The sequence below is a fragment of the Myxocyprinus asiaticus genome, chromosome 27 (genome assembly GCF_019703515.2).
Source record: "Myxocyprinus asiaticus isolate MX2 ecotype Aquarium Trade chromosome 27, UBuf_Myxa_2, whole genome shotgun sequence".
NCBI classification, from domain to species: Eukaryota; Metazoa; Chordata; class Actinopteri; order Cypriniformes; family Catostomidae; genus Myxocyprinus; species Myxocyprinus asiaticus.
The window spans coordinates 13,496,322-13,514,882 of NC_059370.1; the positions used below are offsets into that span (position 1 = coordinate 13,496,322).

An 18,561-nucleotide genomic window follows, 5' to 3' on the forward strand; every position below is an offset into this window, starting at 1 on the left:
GTTCGTTGTGGTTCTTAACGGATTTGTTATTTGTCCACATTTTTTTTTTTTTTTTTTTTTTTGCCAGGGTTTCAGGTACTTGATGTCACACAAACATATCGGCACCCAGAGAGATGTACAAAGTTAGTGATAAACATTCACTTTTATTAAATGATATCAATCGAGCCAAAGTTCGAGCCTACCTGGATGGTAGACCTCCTGGGGAAAACTAAGGTTGCTGCTGAAGGAGGTGTTAGTGAGGCCAGCAGGGGTTCTCACCCTGTGGTCTGTGTGGGTCAAAATTCCCCCCATTGGCCCTTATCAATAATGGCTTCTTAATCATCCCCACCCATTAATTGACACCATCTCTCTGCTCTCTCCTCTCCACCAACAGCTGGTGTGTGGTGAGCATACTGGTGCACTATGGCTGCCATTGCATCATCCAGGTGGATGAATTAATTTTACGGGAATTGATTTTTGTCATGTTTATTCTGTTGGTTCATGTTTTTCATGTCTTATTTTGAAAATCTAGCTCCTGTTTCATGTCATGTGGTCCCCTGGTCATGTGATTTCATGTTTGCCTCCATGTTCATGTCTCTTGTTTTCATTGGTTTATTGTCTTGTTATCTTGTTTAGAGTTCTTTGTGTTCATTGGTTATCTTTGTCATGTGTTCTCTCATGTCCAGTATTTAACCCTCATGTTTGCCATTGTCCATTGTCAGGTATTGTGTTAATGTAACTTTGTGGGATCGATCATGTCATGTCATGTCAAGTCAAGTTTATGTCAAGTCAAGTTTGAGTCAAGTCAAGTTCACGTTTATGTTTTATTCACGTTTGTAGTTAGGGTTTATTGGATCTTACATTTGTTAATAAAATTGCACTTGGGTTCTTCACTCCATCGTCATCGTCTTTGTCATTGCCAGCGACAGCCCGTCATTACAATTTTATGTATCAAGTATTGATTGGATTGTGAAGATGGGCATTTCATAACAGAATAGAGCCAGGTGATTGGAGAGGAGTGGTTTTAAAAGTATGAGGGATTTGTCACATCAGCTGATAAGGAATGTAATTTCAGAAGTTTAGCAATTCATTAAATTTTTATAAAGGACAAAAAAGTTTGTTTTAATTGGATAACATGAATTGATGAATTTAGTCCAGAACATAAATTTTGAAAATAAATAGGGTCAGTTTTGTTATGTTAACTTGAATGATTCTGCAATTTGAATGTTATTAGCCATATATACAGTGCATTCAGAAAGTATTCAGATCTCTTTATTTTTTTCACATTTTTTTATGTTGCAGAATTATGCTAAAATGCTTTATTTTTTCACATCAATCTACACTCCACACCCTATAGTGACAAAGCAAAAAAGCAGATTTTTGATAACTTTACAAATGTATTAAAAAGAAAAAACTGAAATATCACATTGACATAAGTATTCAGACACTTATCTCAGTACTTAGTTGAAGCACCTTTGGCAGCGATTACAGCCTCAAGTCTTTTTGGGTATGATGCGACAAGCTTTGCACACCTGGATTTGGGGAATTTCTGCCATTCTTCTCTGCAGATCCTCTCAAGCTCTGTCTGGTTGGATGGGGACTGTCAGTGGACAGCCATTTCCAGGTCTCTCCGGAAATGTTCGATTGGGTTCAAGTCCAGGCTGTGGCTGGGCCACTCAAGGACATTCACAGAGTTGTCCCTAAGCCACTCTTATGTTGTCTTGGCTGTGTGCTTAGGGTCATTGTCCTGTTGGAAGGTGAACCTTCGGCCCAGTCTGAGGTCCTGAGCACTCTGAACCAAGTTTTCATTAAGGGTATCTTTGTATTTTGCTGCATTCAGCTTTCCTTCATCCCTGACCAGTCCCCCAGTCCCTGTTGCTGAAAAACACCCCCACAGCATGATGCTACCATGACCATGTTTCACAATTGGGAGGGTTTTTTTTTTTTTTTTTTTTTTATTGTATGCACTATTGTGATAGCAACACCTTTTTTATTTATTTATTATCGTATAGTGGACAAACATAACCCACACCAAAAAGTAGTACCCATAGGAAAGAAAAATCACAAATGAGATATATTTAATGTCTCAATTTTTTCTCCAAGACAGCAATAAGATAAAATTGAGAACAAATGAAGACTTTTTCTGAAGTCCCCAACTTTTCTCCTGTAATCTCATGTGTTTCTTCTTTCAGAAGAGATCTCAACAATGCCTGTGACAGTGCTCAGATTCCCCCCTAAAAAAACCTTCTGCAATCAAAATATTTCAAAATGACCTTAAACATTTCTCATCAAGTTCTTCCAAGGCCAAATTATCTGAGCTATGCTATTTACATTCATTTCACAATGCTATAATGTATGTCAACAATTGTCTAATTTCTGTCGATTTTATTTTACCCAAAGGATTTTAAGAGAAAGATATGAGACTAAGTTGATCCTTTGAAGAAGGAGCAGATTTGCCAATTTGATTCAGTTTCGATTCAAGAGCTCTCGATGTGATTAGATTTTGAAATTTTATTTGATTCTGATGAATTTGGGTATATATAATGTTTTGCTTACATTTTAAAGAAAATTTCCCTCAGCTAATGCTCTAAATTATACAGGGAACCTTCTAACTTGGTTCATTATGAAAATATTGATTTTAAAATTAACAACAGGACTTTTTTCATCCAGACCTACAGTACCATTATGTCTCCAATGAGTGTTGCAGTGTCATGGTAAAGTAATGGTATCAAAATGTGAGTCCGTGTTACTTTGATATATACCACGATACTTAAGGACTTAATGACCATGTTACTGTATTTTCATGGGACTAAAAGTTATTACAATTAATACCATTGTACTACTATTAAAAAAAATCCAAAAACTATGGTATCACATTGGAACATGTCCAGAAACACATTAATAATATGGCTCTTTTATATTTTATGCTGCCACATTTCCATCCAGTACAATATATGTGTAAACAACCAGCCCCAAAACTCAGTCTCCCAGCATTCAACAAACATCCATCCTTTATATAGCATCCCTCATTCTATCTAGGTACTGATAGAAAGAGAGAAAGGGTGTGGGAAATGAATATAAAGCTGACCTGTGAGAGAGACAGGCGTCTGGTGCTCTGCAAGGGCCCCTCCCACCTCTGCTTGAGTGGGTGGATTATTCTGTTTATCTATAAGATCTGGCAGTGACAAAAAGCTGAAAACTGTCTTTTTTTCTCATTTATGTATTTCATAAGAGACGCTCTTATGGCACTTTTATGAAATATTTCCCTTGTGTAGACATCCCAAGTTAAATGTGTGAATTGCTGGATGTCTTGATATAGCCCAGTGGAGCATTTCTCCCATGGTGCTGTGCTGTAGCTTGTACATGTCTGACTTTGAGGACAGTCAAAGAATGGCTGTAAGGAAAGCTAAACACCACTATTAAAACCTCTCCCAATTACAAAAATTCCATAGTACAAGTTTTGTTTTCCAAACAACCTTTCTGACTAAAACTTTGAAGGATGTCCCTTTCACTGATTTCTGTACAGTAGCAGTTAATTCGGTTTAAAATTTAAAAAACAACCCAAAGGTATCATAAAAGCAGTCTAAGGCAACTCCTGCGCAAAATTCCAACTTTTATGAAGGCATAAGATAAGTGTTGGAAATAATTCGAAATTTAAATAATTTTTCAGCCAAAACCTTTACATCCTTTGATTGTTTATGAGCGCTATATAATATGCTTCTCAACATAAGTAAAAAATTACTAAGTGCACCTTAATAAAGCACTAAAGTCCTGGTTACTCTCATAACCTCCATTCCCTGATGGAGGGAACGAGACGTTTTGTTGATGTAGTGACACTAGGGGTCACGCTTGGGAGCCCAAAACACCTCTGGTCTTTGATAAAAGGCCAATGAAAATTGGCGAGTAGTATTTGCATGCCACTCCCCCGGACATATGGGTATAAAAGGAGCTGGTATGCAACCACTCATTCAGGTTTTATGCTGAGGAGCCGAGACAAGGTCCGGCCATTTCAGCAGGTAGTTCAGCGTTGTGGCAGGAGGGACACAACGTCTCGTTCCCTCCATCAGGGAGCAGAGGTTACGCAAGTAACCAGGACTTTCCCTATCTGTCACTCACTCGACGTTGTGTCAATATAGTGACACTAGGGGTCCCTATATGAAACGCTGCAACTAGCTGAAATGTGTTACGTGAACTGGTGGTGTGTGATGGGCAGACCACTGTGTGCCACATAGCCAGCGCACCAGGCTGACACATAACCTCCCTTAACATAGTTATGAGTGTCGAACGGCCCTTTGGGGACAAGTCGACTACTCAAAAGATAGAGACAGGCTAACCCAGTCGTGGCCTCTTTTCCCTTTCTTTTTTTCCACTCCCTAAAAAAGAAGGGGGATTATCCGACTGGGCCGCCAGGTCTAGTCGGGGGTGTCCCTCCCAAGGGGACCACACCTCGCCCAAAGAGAGGGGGGATATTTAAGTGGAAAAAATACATCACATGTAGAGTCTCATGGTAGATCCTACCCAACAGGGGAGGAGTTGCTACAAACATGGAGACTGTGGCAGAGGGGGCTCTGCCCAAGGAAGATGCAGTTTGCCAACAGGGAAACAAATTAGCAGAAGATATACATCGCATGGGGTTACCTTCCAAGGAACTGCCACATGCAGAGCACCTACCCCAGAACAGGGCTCTTAGTTAGCACGTGTACTGGGCCGGCAGTGAGTCTCTCCGAACACTCGACTGCCACAGGGCTCGGATGAAGTCAACCAGGGAACATAGTGGAGTCTCCACTCTCCCCTGAGGGTAACCTGCCATGACAGCGTGTCCGCTGTAGTGTTGAGGTCGCCCGGGATATGAGTGGCTCGCAGTGACTTGAAGTGCTGCTGACTCCAGTTAAGGAGACGGCAGGCAAGTTGTGATATACAACGAGAGCGCAGACCGCCTTGGCAGTTGACATATGCTACCGTTACCGTGTTGTCTGTCCAAACTAACATGTGCTTGCCCTGGATCAACGGCCAAAACCTCCGCAGGGCAAGCAGAATTTTCAACAACTTGAGGCAGTTGATGTGCCAATGCAGTCGCGGGCCCGTCCACAAGCCGGCGGCTGCGTGCCTGTTGCAAACAGTGCCCCAGCCAGTTTTTTGGAGGCGTCTGTCATGACCACGGTGCGCCTGGAGACCTGCTCTAGGGGAACACCTGCCCGTAGAAACGAGAGGTCGGTCCAAGGGCTGAAAAGATGGTAACAGACCGGCGTGATGACCACGCGATGTGTCCCGTGGCGCCATGCCAATCTCGGGACTCGAGTCTGAAGCCAGTGCTGAAGCGGTCTCATATACATCAACCCGAGTGGGGTGGCCAGTGCTGAGGATGCCATATGCCCCAGGAGCCTCTGAAAGAGTTTCAGTGGAACCGCTGTTTTCTGTTTGAACGCCTTCAAACAGGCCGTGCTCATTCGTGAGGCGCGCTGTCAAAGAGACTGAGTCCAACTCTAAACCGAGGAAAAAGATGCTCTGAATTGAGAGGAGCTTGCTCTTTTCCCAGTTGACCCGAAGCCCTAGTTGGCTGAGGTGTGAGAGCACCAAGTCCCTGTGTACACACAACATGTCCCGAGAGTGAGCTAGGATTAGCCAATCGTCGAGATAGTTGAGAATGCGAATGCCCACTTCCCTTAATGGGACAAGGGCTGCCTCTGCAACCTTCGTGAAGATGCGAGGGGACAAGGACAGGCCGAAAGGGAGGATCTTGTACTGATATGCCTGACCCTCGAATGCAAACCGCAGGAAGGGTCTGTGTCGAGGTAGAATCGAGACGTGGAAGTACGTGTCCTTCAGGTCTACCGCCGCGAACCAATCCTGATGCCAGACACTCGCCAGAATGCGTTTTTGCGTCAGCATCTTGAGCGTGAGTCTGTGTAAAGCCCGGTTCAGTACTCGCAGGTCGAAGATTGGCCGCAACCCACCACCTTTTTTTGGTACGATGAAGTAGGGGCTGTAAAACCCCTTCTTCATCTCGGCCGGAGGGACAGGTTCTATCACACCCTTCCGTAGGAGGGTAGCGATCTCCGCGCGCAAGGTAGCAGCATTTTTGTCCTTCACCAAAGTGAAGTGGATACCGCTGAACCTGGGCGGACACCTGGCGAACTGAATCGCGTAGCTGAGTCGGACGGTCCGGACCAGCCATCGCGACGGATTGGAAAGTGCAAGCCATGCGTCCAAGTTCCGCACAAGGGGGATCAAAGGGACAACGTCGCCAGACGTACCGGCAGGTGGGGCCTCGTGGCGGGGCAGAGCTCGAGGTGCCATACCATGTCATAGCCGTGCTGAGTCTAGGGACATCGAAGCACTTACCTGGCTCCCTGCGACCACCCCCGGAACAGCCATTGAGGGTAGTGATGGCGGGGAACTGAGGAATTGGGACCGGGCAGTAAAAGGTGCCTCCCATGATTTCGTCAGCTCCTCTGTTGCACTTATGGGAAGAAAGGCACTGGAGCAGGGCGTGGCTGCTTTGAGTGGCGCCATGAGCCCAGGAACCAATCATCGAGCCACGAGGGTTCAGGGGAGAGTGGAGGGTTCCATTCTAGCCCGACACTCGTGGCCGCCCGGGAAAGCATGACCATCATTTCTGCATCAGCCTGTGACTGGGCAATCGACCCTGAAGGGGGGAGCCCAGCTGAGGCTTCTGCACCCAACTGGACAAGCCCTCTCTCCGATGCTGCGCTCGAGAGCTCATCAGCTTTGTGGGCTCCAAACAAGAGGCCGAACTTGCCGTGAGAAGAGCCGGCGGACACATCCGGAAGCCCGATTGGGGCAGACGAGCGTGCTGGGGAATGGGAGGTCCGCGGGGAGATACCCAGCAGAGGCGATCCCATTGGAGTCCCCAAATCGCCCCCAGTGCTAGCCGCGCTGGCCTCAAACCCGTAGGTAGAAGGACCGAGGTGGGGAGCCACAATGCTGCCATGGTCATGTTCTCGCAGTGAGAACATGAACCATCCACGAACACTGCCTCCATGTGGGTTGCGCCCAGACACGAAAGACATCGATCATGACCGTCTGAAGTTGAGAAGTAACGACCGCAACCAGGATTAACACACAATCGGAAAGGCGTCTTTAAAAAGACGCGTCTTTAAAAAGACATTCCGTGTGTGCCGCTCTTTTAGAGAAATATACTCTTTTAGAGAAATATACTCTTTCAGAAAATATACTCTCTTTTTTCTGCCGAAGCGCCCAGGGGCGTTCTCTGCAGTGCACCACTGCAGAGGAGGGAGAAGCCGCTGAAATGCGCCGTCAGATCCAACAGAGGTGAATGAACAGTCGTGAGAATTCAGCTCAATGAGCATGACCGTTTGGCTCCGAAGAGAAAATCTGAATGAATGGTTGCATACCAGCTCCTTTTATAGCCATATGTCCAGGGGAGTGGCATGCAAATACAACTCGCCAATTTTCATTAGCCTTTTATCAAAGACCAGAGGTGTTTCGGGCTCCCAAGTGTGACCCCTAGTGTCACTACATCGACACAACATCGAGTGAGTGACAGATAGGGAACATTCAAATAACATTTCAAAATCATTGACTTCCATCTTCTGCTTTGATGTTGGCACACCCCTTCCAACATCACAACTCAAAAATCATTGAGAATTCAGTTTCTCTGTAGTAAACATGACTTAGTTCGGTCAATGTAATACACCTCAAAATTGCAATATTTTGGACTGGAAGTGCACATTTATCACACTTCTACTAATAGGAGCATCAGTACTTCTTGTATAATAACATTGTCAGTTTACTTACTACATACTAAATGTTAGTGCATCGTTGGCATTAATATAGAGCTTAATCAAAAGGCATACTTTATTACCGTTGGAGATGATTTAGTTACTGATATCATTACCAGGTCTCTATGGCCTGGTCCTAAAGGCTTAATTTGATCTTGGCTTTTACAACACACCATTAAAGATTAAAAGGCTGAAAGAGAGAGCATTAGTTGAGCACTTGCTGTTAGAAAATGTGTGTGGATCAGATTTCCCTAAGGTTGCGAAACCCTTCCTCAAAAACACAGAAAGCTTGCTTGTACATCTGCTGCATGTACACACTTTTTCACACTCTAATTACAACCACAATTCCGAAAATATTCACACTTTGCTGTATTGAAATCACTACTAGTACACATTATATGATGTTTTACCTGGTGAATTTCATTATTTTTTGAAAATGTACAGTAATTTCAAATCAGATGATTGTAACACGCTCCAAAAAAGTTGGGACAGTCGAGTGTTTACCACAGTGAAACATCACAATTTCTTCTAATAACACTTATTAAGCATTTGGGGACTGAAGACACAAGTTAGGAAAGTTTAGAAAGTGGAATTTTCCCCATTCATCCATTATGCAGTTCTTCGGCTGCACATTTGTACAGGGTCTTCATTGCCATATGGTTTGCTTCATAATGCACCACACATTCTCAATTGGAGACAGGTCAGGACTGCAGGCAGGCCAATCTAGCACCCACACTCTCTGCTTACACAGCCATACACTTGTAATCCGGCCAGTATGTGGTTTGAAGTTGTCCTGCTGGAAAATGCAGGGACGTTTCTGGAAAAGACGGTGTTGGATGACAGTATATGTTTGTGGCAGTGGGGGCGTGGTCAAGCGCCTGTCCAGAGAGGGAGAAAGTGGTAAGGGCGCTTACACCTGAGCTAAATTATGCCTAATACCTGTTTTTAATTCCAGTGAGCATGGGGAGAGCGGCATAAAAGCAGCCACACAACCAGCAGAGGAGAGAGAGCCTGGGTCCAGAAATTTATTGTTGTGAAGCTGAAGAGATTATTGTGAAACTAAGAATTTATTATTGTGAAGCTAAGAATTTATTATTGTGAAGCTGAAGAGATTAGTGTGTGAAGCTGTGAGCACTGAAGTGTGGTCATTAAAATCCTTACCTGTGAGTGGAGCAACCTGCCTCCCGTGTCCTCCTTATTGACCGCCTTCACAATGTTGCTTCAAAATGTTTACATATCTGTCTGCATTAATAGTGCCCTCACAGATGTGCGAGTTACCCATGCCATGACACACCCCTGGCCCATACAGGCACTGGCATTTGGACCTGACGCTGATAACAGCTTGGATGGTCCATTTCCTCTTTGGCCTGAGAATACGATGGCTGTGTTTTTCAAAAACTATGAGAAATGTGGACTCGTCGGACCAAAAAACACTCTCCATCTAAGATGAGACCGAGCCCAGAGAAGTCGGCAGCACTTCCGGACAGTGTTGATGTAGGGCTTCTGCTTTGCATAGTAAAGTCTTAACTTGCATCTGTGGATGCAGCAGTGAATGGTGTTGACTAACAACGGTTTACCAAAGTAATCCCAAACCCATGTTGATGATATCCATTACAAATGAATGATGTTGTTAAGACAGTGATGTCTGAGCAATCAGAGATCACATACATTCAGAAGTGGTTTTCGTCTTGCCCTTTACGCACTGAGATTTGACCAGATTCCTTGAATCTTTTAACTATATTTTGCACTGTAGAGGGTGAAAGGCCCCAAATCCTTCCAATTTGTCTTTGGGAAACATTGTTCTCAAAGTGCTGGATTATTTGCTGAAGCATCTGTTGGCAAATTGACAAATATTGATTGATCCTTGCTCTTGAAGGTCTAGGCTGTTTTTGGAGGCTCATTATATACTATGACACGACTGCATAACCCGTTTAACATCTCCTGTTTCACATCGCCTTATTTAAATTCGTCAAATTGTTATTAGTCTTAAATTGCCCCATCTTAACTTTTTTGGAGCGTGTTGCAATCATCTGATTTGAAATTACTGTACATTTTAAAAAAAACAATGAAATTTGCAAGTTCCCTATCTGTCACTCACTCGACGTTGTGTCGATGTAGTGACACTAGGGGTCACTCTTGGGAGCCCGAGACACCTCTGGTCTTTGATAAAAGGCCAATGAAAATTGGCGAGTGGTATTTGCATGCCACTCCCCCAGACATACGGGTGTAAAAGGAGCTGGTATACAACCACTCATTCAGATTTTCTGAATACTACTGTTCATTCACCTCTGCTGAATCTGACGGCGCATTTCAGAAGCTTCTCCCCCCTCTGCACTGGTGCACTGCAGAGAATGCCCCTGGGTGCTTCGGCAGAAAGTATATTTCTCTAAAAGAGTATATTTCTCTAAAAGAGCGACACACACGGAACGTCTTTTTATAGACGCGTCTTTCTAATGATGCCTTTCCGATTGTGTGTTATTCCTGGTTGCGCTCGTTATCTCTCGCCTTCTGACGGTCACGATCACTGTCTTTCGTATCTGGGCACTGCTCACGTGGAGACAGCGTTCGTGGATGGTCATGTTCTCATTGCGAGGATATGTCCATGGCAACGTTGCGGTCGAGGCTCGCCTTCGTAAGAAAGCAAGCCACCCCAGAGGCTCCCTGCCTCGGTCCTTTTACCCATGGGTATGAGGCCAGCGTGGCTAGCACTGGAGGCGATTTGGGGACCCCAATGGGACCGCCTCCGCCGGGTATCCCCCCACAGACCTCCCATTCCCCAGCACGCTCGTCTGTCCCGATCGGGCTTCCGGATGAGTCCACCGTCTCGTCTCACTACGAGTTCGACCTCTTATTCGGAGCCCGCGAAATTGATGAGCTCTCGAGCGCAGCATCGGAGAGCGGTCTTGTCCAGTCGGAAGCCTCAGCTGGGCTCCTCCCTTTGGGGACGATTACCCAGTCACAGGCTGATGACGACATGCTTTCCCTGGCAGCCGCGAGCGTCAGCTAGAGTGGAACTCACTGCTCTTCCCTGAACCCTGGTGGCTCGGTGATTGGTTCCTGGGCTCGCGGCACCACTCAAAGCAATGCCCTGCCCCCGTTCCTTTCTTCCCGGAAGTGCATGAAGAGCTGACAAGGTCGTGGGAGGCACTTTTTACTGCCCTGTCCCGATCTTTTCAGCTTCCCTGCCCTCACTACCCTCTATGGTGGGGTGGCCAAGGGCTATTCGGCAATCCCCCGGTGGATAAAGGTGCTCGTGGTGCACCTATGCCCGCAGCCAAGGCCTACGGTGCCGCTGGACAAGCCGCCTCCGCCCTGCACGCCATGGCTTTCCTGCAAGTCCGCCAAGGCACTAAAGGAACTGCACGAGGGTTGTTCCGCCCCGGGATTGATGCAGGAACTGCACTCGGCAACCGACCTCACTCTCCGAGCGACGGAGGTCACGGCGCGGTCTCTCGGGCGGATGATGGCCACACTAGTGGTCCAGGAGCGTCACCTTTGGTTCAACCTGGTTGAGATGGGCGAGGCCGACAAGACACGATTCCTTGCTGCCCCCATTTCCCAGGCAGGCCTATTCGGCGACACCGTCGAAGACTTTGCCCAGCAGTTTTCAATGGTGGAGCAGTAGACGGATGCTAGCCGGCATATCCTGCCCAGGCATGGCTCAAGATCCCGCACCCCGTATACTCATCGCCAAGGGCGCAGGAAGCAGACAACACCCATCTCGCGGCCGCCCAGAACCCGTGAAAGGCTTCAAAGTGCCCTTGAGACAGGCGACCCAGGGACAACGAAACCTGCTGCTCTGTAGCTGGTAAGCAGATCTCTCCATCTTTTTGTTACCTTTTGCATTTAATTGCGCTGCATGCCCAAGTGGCTGCAGTACTCAAGAGCTCAGCAAGAGCAGTTTCCTTGTTCCCTGGGTCACGTATCCGGTGTGCACGGCCGTCATCACGACCACTGTCCACCACTCTATTTGGCAGATTTAGCACTCCAGCAGCGGTCACCTGCCCCTGAGCACCCAGCTGTGGCACAAATCCACCCCCGATGTGACAGTCTCCACGGGTCACACAGACAGGCCTCTTCCTCCCCCATCCCAGGCTGTTCCGGGGGTAGTCACAAGGAGCCAGGTAAGTGCTTCGATGTCCTTAGACTCAGCACGGCCACGACGTGGTGTGGCACCTTGAGCTCCGCCCCGCCGTGAGGCCCCACCTGCCGGTATGTCAGATGAAATTGTCCTTTTGGTCCCCCTTGCACAGGAACTTGGATGCATGGCTTGCGCTTTCCAATCTGTCGCGAGGGCTGGTCCGGACCCTCCGACTCGGCTGCCCTATTCACTTCGCCGGGCGTCTGCCCAGGTTCAGCAGTGTCCACTTCACCTTGGTGAAGGACGAAAACGCTGCTACCTTGCGTAGAGATCGCTACCCTCCTACGGAAGGGTGTGATAGAACCTGTCCCTCCGGCCGAGATGAAGAAGGGGTTTTACAGCCCCTACTTCATTGTACCGAAAAAAGGCGGTGGTTTGCGGCCAATCTTGGACCTGCGAGTACTGAACCGGGCTTTACACAGACTCCCGCTCAAGATGCTGACGCAAAAACGCATTCTGGCGAGTGTCTGGCATCAGGATTGGTTCGCGGCGGTAGACCTGAAGGACGCGTACTTCCACGTCTCGATTCTACCTCAACACAGACCCTTCCTGCGGTTTGCATTCGAGGGTCAGGCATATCAGTACAAGATCCTCCCTTTCGGCCTGTCCTTGTCCCCTCGCATCTTCAAGAAGGTTGCAGAGGCAGCCCTTGTCCCGTTAAGGGAAGTGGGCATTCGCATTCTCAACTATCTCGATGACTGGCTAATCCTAGCTCATTCTCGAGACATGTTGTGTGCACACAGGGACCTGGTGCTCTCACACCTCAGCCGACTAGGGCTTCAGTTCAACTGGGAAAAGAACAAGCTCCTCCCGGTTCAGAGCATCTCTTTTCGGTTTGGAGTTGGACTCAGTCTCCTTGACGGCACGGCTTACGAATGAGCACGCCCAGTCGGTGCTGGGGCATATGGCATCCTCGGCAATGGCCACCCCGCTCGGATTGATGCAATGAGGCCGCTTAAGCACTGGCTTCAGACTCGAGTCCCGAGATGGGCATGGCACCACAGGACACATCGCGTGGTCATCACGCCGGTCTGTCACCGTCTTTTCAGCCCTTGGACTGACCTCTCGATTCTACGGGCAGTTGTTCCTCTAGAACTGGTCTCCAGGTGCGTCGTGGTCACGACAGATGCCTCCAAAATGGGCTGGGGCTCTGTTTGCAACGGGCACGCAGCCGCCGGCCTCTGGACGGGTCCACGACTGCATTGGCACATCAACTGCCTCGAGTTGTTGGCAATTCTGCTCACCCTGCGGAGGTTTCGGCCGTTGATCCAGGGCAAGCACATGTTAGTTCAGACAGACAACACGACAATGGTAGCATTTGTCAACCACCAAGGCGGTCTGCGCTCTTGTTGTATGTCACAACTCGCCCGCCATCTCCTCCTCTGGAGTCAGCAGCACTTCAAGTCGCTGCAAGCCACATTCCGGGAAACCTCAACACTACAGCAGACGTGTTGTCATGCCAGGTTACCCTCAGGGAAGAGTGGAGACTCCACCCTCAGGTGGTCCAGCTGATTTGGAGTCGATTCAACAGGCACAGGTTCACCTGTTCGCCTCCCAAGAATCTTCCCCACTGCCCGTTCTGGTATGCCCTGACCGAGGCCCCCTCGGCATAGACGCGCTGGCACACAGCTGGCCCCTGGGCATGCTCAAATATGCGTTTCCCCCAGTGAGCCTGCTTGCACAGACCCTGTGCAAGGTCAGGGAGGATGAGGAGCAGGTCGTCCTGGTAGTACCCTACTAGCCCACCCAGACATGGTGCTCGGACCTCACGCTCCTCGTGACAGCTCCCCCCGGCGAATTCCCCTGAGGAAGGACCTTCTTTCTCAGGGACGGGGCACCACCTGCGGTGGTAGACACGATCACTCAGGCTAGGGCCCCCTCTACGAGGCGCCTGTATGCCTTTAGTGGCGTCTGTTCGCTAAGTGGTGTTCTTCCCGTCGGGAAGACCCCCAGAGATGCGCAGTTGGATCAGTGCTTTCCTTCCTGCAGGAGAGGCTGGAAGGGAGGCTGTCCCCTTCCACCTTGAAGGTGTACGTTGCTGCCATAGCAGCACACCACGACGCAGTCGACGGTAAGTCCTTAGGGAAGCACGACCTGATCGTCAGCTTCCTAAGAGGCGCCAGGAGGCTGAATCCCTCCAGACCGTGCCTCGTTCCCTCATCTGACCTCTCTGTAGTTCTTCAGGGTCTACAGAGAGACCCCTTTGAGCCTTTGCAGTCAGCCGAGCTTAAGGCACTCTCCTTGAAGACTGCCCTCCTGACTGCGCTCACTTCCATCAAGAGGGTAGGTGACCTGCAAGTGTTTTCTGTCAGCGAAACGTGCCTGGAGTTCGGTCTAGGTTACTCTCACGTGATCCTGAGACCCTGACTGGGCTATGTGCCCAAGGTTCCCACCACCCCTTTTGGGACCAGGTGGTGAACCTGCAAGCACTGCCCCAGGAGGAGCCAGACTCAGCCCTGTCGTCATTGTGTCCGGTGCATGCTTTACGCATCTATTTGGATCGCACGCAGAGCTTTAGGATATCTGAGCAGCTCTTTGTCTACTTTGGTGCACAGCGGAAAGGAAGCACTGTCTCCAAGCAGAGGATCGCCCACTGGCTCATTGACGCCATAGCTATGGCATATCACGCCCAGGACATGCCGCCCCCAGTTGGGCTACAAGCCCATCCTACCAGGGGTGTAGCGGCTCCCTGGGCCCTGGCCAGAGGTGCCTCTCTAACAGACATTTGCAGAGCAGCAGGCTGGGCAACACCCACCACCTGTGCAAGGTTCTACAATCTCCGGGTGGAACCGGTTTCATCCCAGGTAGTGGCAAGTGGATAAGCCCGGGATAGCTGGCCGGGTGTATCGCTTGCACATAGCACTTTCCACCTCCCTTGGAGCTGAAGACGTGTGCCATTAATTCCCAGTAGTGTTCACAAACTTTGTTCCCTGGTTGACTTCCTCCGAGCCCTGTGGCAGTCGAGTTTTCGGAGAGACTCACTGCCGGCCCAGTACACGCGCTAACTAAGAGCACTGATCTGGGGTAGGTGCTCCGCATGTGGTGGTTCCCTGTAAGGCTAACCCCATGCGATTTATATATCTTCCGCTAATTCGTTTCCCTGTTGGCAGACTGCGTCTTCCTTGGGCAGAGCCCCTCTGCCCCAGTCTCCATGTTTGTAGTAACTTCTCCCCCATTGGGCAGAATCTACCTAGAAGACTCCCCGCATGGTTGGAAAGACCATGTGATGTATTTTTCCACTTAAATATCCCCTCCTCTCTTTGGGTGAGGTGTGGTCTCCGCAGTGTCTTCCCCTTGGGAGGGACACCCCCTGACTAGACCTGGCGGCCCAGTCGGATAATCCCCCTTTCTTTTTAGGGAGTGGAAAAAAAGAAGGGGAAAAGAGGTCACGACTGGGTTAAACCTGTCTCTATCTCTTGGGTAGTCGACTTGTCCCCAAAAGGGCAGTTCGACACTCATAAATATGTTGGGGGAGGTTACGTGTCGACCTGGTGTGCTGGCTATGAGGCACACAGTAGTCTGCCCACCACACACTGCCAGTTCATGTAACACAGTTCAGCCAGTTTTGGCGTTTTGTATAGGGACCCCTAGTGTCACTACATCGACACAACGTCGAGTGAGTGACAGATAGGGAACGTCATGGTTACTTGTGTAACCTCCGTTCCCTGGTGGAGGGAACGAGACATTGTGTCCCTCCTGCCGCAGCGCTGAACTACCCGCTGAAATGGCCGGACCTTATATCGGCTCCTCAGCAGAAAACCTAAATGAGTGGTTGCATACCAGCTCCTTTTATACCCGTATGTCCGGGGGAGTGGCATGCAAATACCACTCACCAATTTTCATTGGCCTTTTATCAAAGACCAGAGGTGTCTCGGGCTCCCAAGAGTGACCCCTAGTGTCACTACATCGACACAACGTCTCGTTCCCTCCATCAGGGAACGGAGGTTACACAAGTAATCATGATGGTAAAACATCCTATAATGTGTTGTTGTAGTGCTTTCAATATAGCAATAGGTGAATATAATTTACAAATCACTCCTTTTTGTTTTCATTAGCATTTTTCATACTGTCTCATCTTTTTTGGAATTGGTGTTTTAAAAACTCTGTGTGACATCACCAGCGTACCGCCAATGCACAAGCTGTTTGCACACAGGTTCCTTAGTTGCATGATGTGCATGTCGCAGACGATGATATTTAAAGAATATTTTTTTACTTATGTTGTGAGGATTTTCTAGATATACTTTAGTGCTTCAAAAAACACACATACACACACACAGACTGTATTTACTGACGACACGTTTCTTTACATAGTGTTGCAAAATGCACTTGCAGTGGTCACACATGAAGCTAGAGTCAGTAATCTAGAAGTGAATGACATTGGCCACATACTTGTCTCTGTTTCAGGAGAATAGTTGAGAAACTGAATGGCAAATGTTTGTGTTCAGGTGTACGTGCATATTTGTATGTAATTTTATGTGCATGTGTTTGTGTCAGTTGTCACGTCTTGGACTTCACCAAAGAGGGTTATATTTCCTCGAGAGAGCTGTATGTTAGCATTTCCATTCATCTCAATGGCAGTTGTTCAGCTAAAACATAATCCCTGAAAATATGCCATTTGAAATCTGCCATCTTTGCTCATGTGCTCTCAGTTCTGCATCCAGTTTTTTGATACTCAAGGCATAAAGCTCTGCATTGCGCAAGCTGATAGGTCTTTTGATATGTAATATGTTAAGCCAAACAGCTCGCATGATGCAGCTGATAGGTTCTTTGAGATGTAATCTGTTAGCCAATCAACTTGCATATGCTCTCTTTGTCTAACATTTAAATTGCCTCAGTTTCTTCCAGGTAGTCTGGTTTCACTGCCGTGCACTGCAATAGTTTTCTGTCTGAAACCCTCCTCCTCCCCAGCACCACTTGTCTTGATCTGTTTCAAAGGGATTGTATGTAAGTCTTATTATGCAGCAGTAGTATGTTCTACATGCTTGATGCAGCATGCATTTTGTATGTATAATTGTGGAGCATCAGCAGCATGTCTTACGTGTTCAGCACAGCATGTTTGTGTTTGTTTTTAGCAGTCGCAAGTCTTTGTACTGCCTCTGCAGCTGCAGCTGTGTAGGCAGATCTAGTCCACCAAAACCAAACCTACCAACTTGTCATATCCATTATAACACCTTAAATTTAATCTTAGAATAATCATGACTGAACGCTCTTTGGCTAAAGGCACTGCAGGAAAATGTGCAGTCTTAAGCCTTTAACTAGCGACAATCCTTAGCTGTAACAAGAAAGGCAGAAGACAGAGAAATCTAAATCTACAAACAGAAACAACAATATCTATGACCAGTAAACACTCATAGATACACACAAACACTCACAAAAAAAAAAAAAAAACATGCAGCTCACAAATGCAATGGAACTTTCACTAACATCGGCATATAGAATCACAACTGTTCTGCATCGCTATGAAGAAAATCTTTAACCCGAACAATGATATAAATCTTTTCAAATGTCCTACACTCTGACCACCCTTCCCCTCTCTCCTTCTCACATTTCTTTCTTCTCTGCCTCTCCCTCATAGGCTCTCTTGACATTTGCAAAGGTTGAAAGACAAAGTAGCTTTGTGTCCTGATAAGGGCGAGAACTCCTCATTCTGAATGTGAATGCTCTCTCATGAGACCAAAGCAGAGTCAACCGTATTTAACAGACAGGGCAATGGGTTAATTTTTGGAGGATTACTGAATGGAACTGTATGTGGGAGACAGGAAAAAAATGGAATAGATGGAGCATGGTCAAAACTATTGGATGCTATAATGCTTTTTTTTTTTTTTTTACACAGAATGAAGAAAATAGTGATATTTTTGGAGCGAAAGATCTAAATATTTAAAATATTCACAATTTTATTTTCATTGTGTTGTTTAGTTGTGTCTTATTTGGTGTGAACTGACTGAATTTGTTTCTGACTGCATACTGTAACTTTCCTTCTACTCCCCTCTGGTTAAAACAACATGGCGGCTCGGCTTCCCAGCATTCAGCTCATCTTCTGCCTGGAGCAGAGTATACTTGAATATCAACCTGAAGCAGAAATTGCTGTTAAACAGATAACTGTTAATAAACAATGATTTCAAATAAGATTTCCAATGATTAAATATGTGAACATGAGTTTGACACACTGACTGAGAATTATTTTATTTATGTATTTATTTTTGCAGTGTTTTGTCTTGTTTTACAGTAAAAATATCTAAACATCCTTTAAAAAAGGTGTTCATTGTTTTTGTTATAGAAGCTCTCTGCTAATTTTGTGTGAAAATCTGCTGACACACACTGTGAAGATAAAGAACACCTGCCGGTGTTAGGAAGTTTACAACCCCACAAAACCCTTCATAATAAACAGCAACAGCAATGATGAAAAAAACTAAAAACTTTTCCTTTGAGTATATTGGGAAGTTTCTGTGCTTGTCTTCTTGCCTCTGTAGCCCTGTAATAATGTGTTACTGACTCTCTGTGTTAAAATGATGAATATTGTTCTTACTCTTGGATTATCATCCAACAAGAAAGTGACTGGTGAGCTAATATTAGTCTGCACCGAGTGTTGGTTTACCCATGAGCAGGTTGCCTAGGAAACGTTACATAATTTGAGCATAGAAGATGCCCCCAGCTGATTGGGTGATGGAGACAAGGTGA

The 18,561-nt window shown here is 47.0% G+C and overlaps 1 protein-coding gene across 4 annotated transcripts in view; it reads left to right on the plus strand.

Moving 5' to 3' along the window:
• LOC127418324 (A disintegrin and metalloproteinase with thrombospondin motifs 2-like) overlaps positions 1-18,561 on the plus strand; it is a 305,982-nt gene that overhangs the window by 194,047 nt on the left and 93,374 nt on the right. The gene's annotated exons all lie outside the window — the stretch shown is intronic.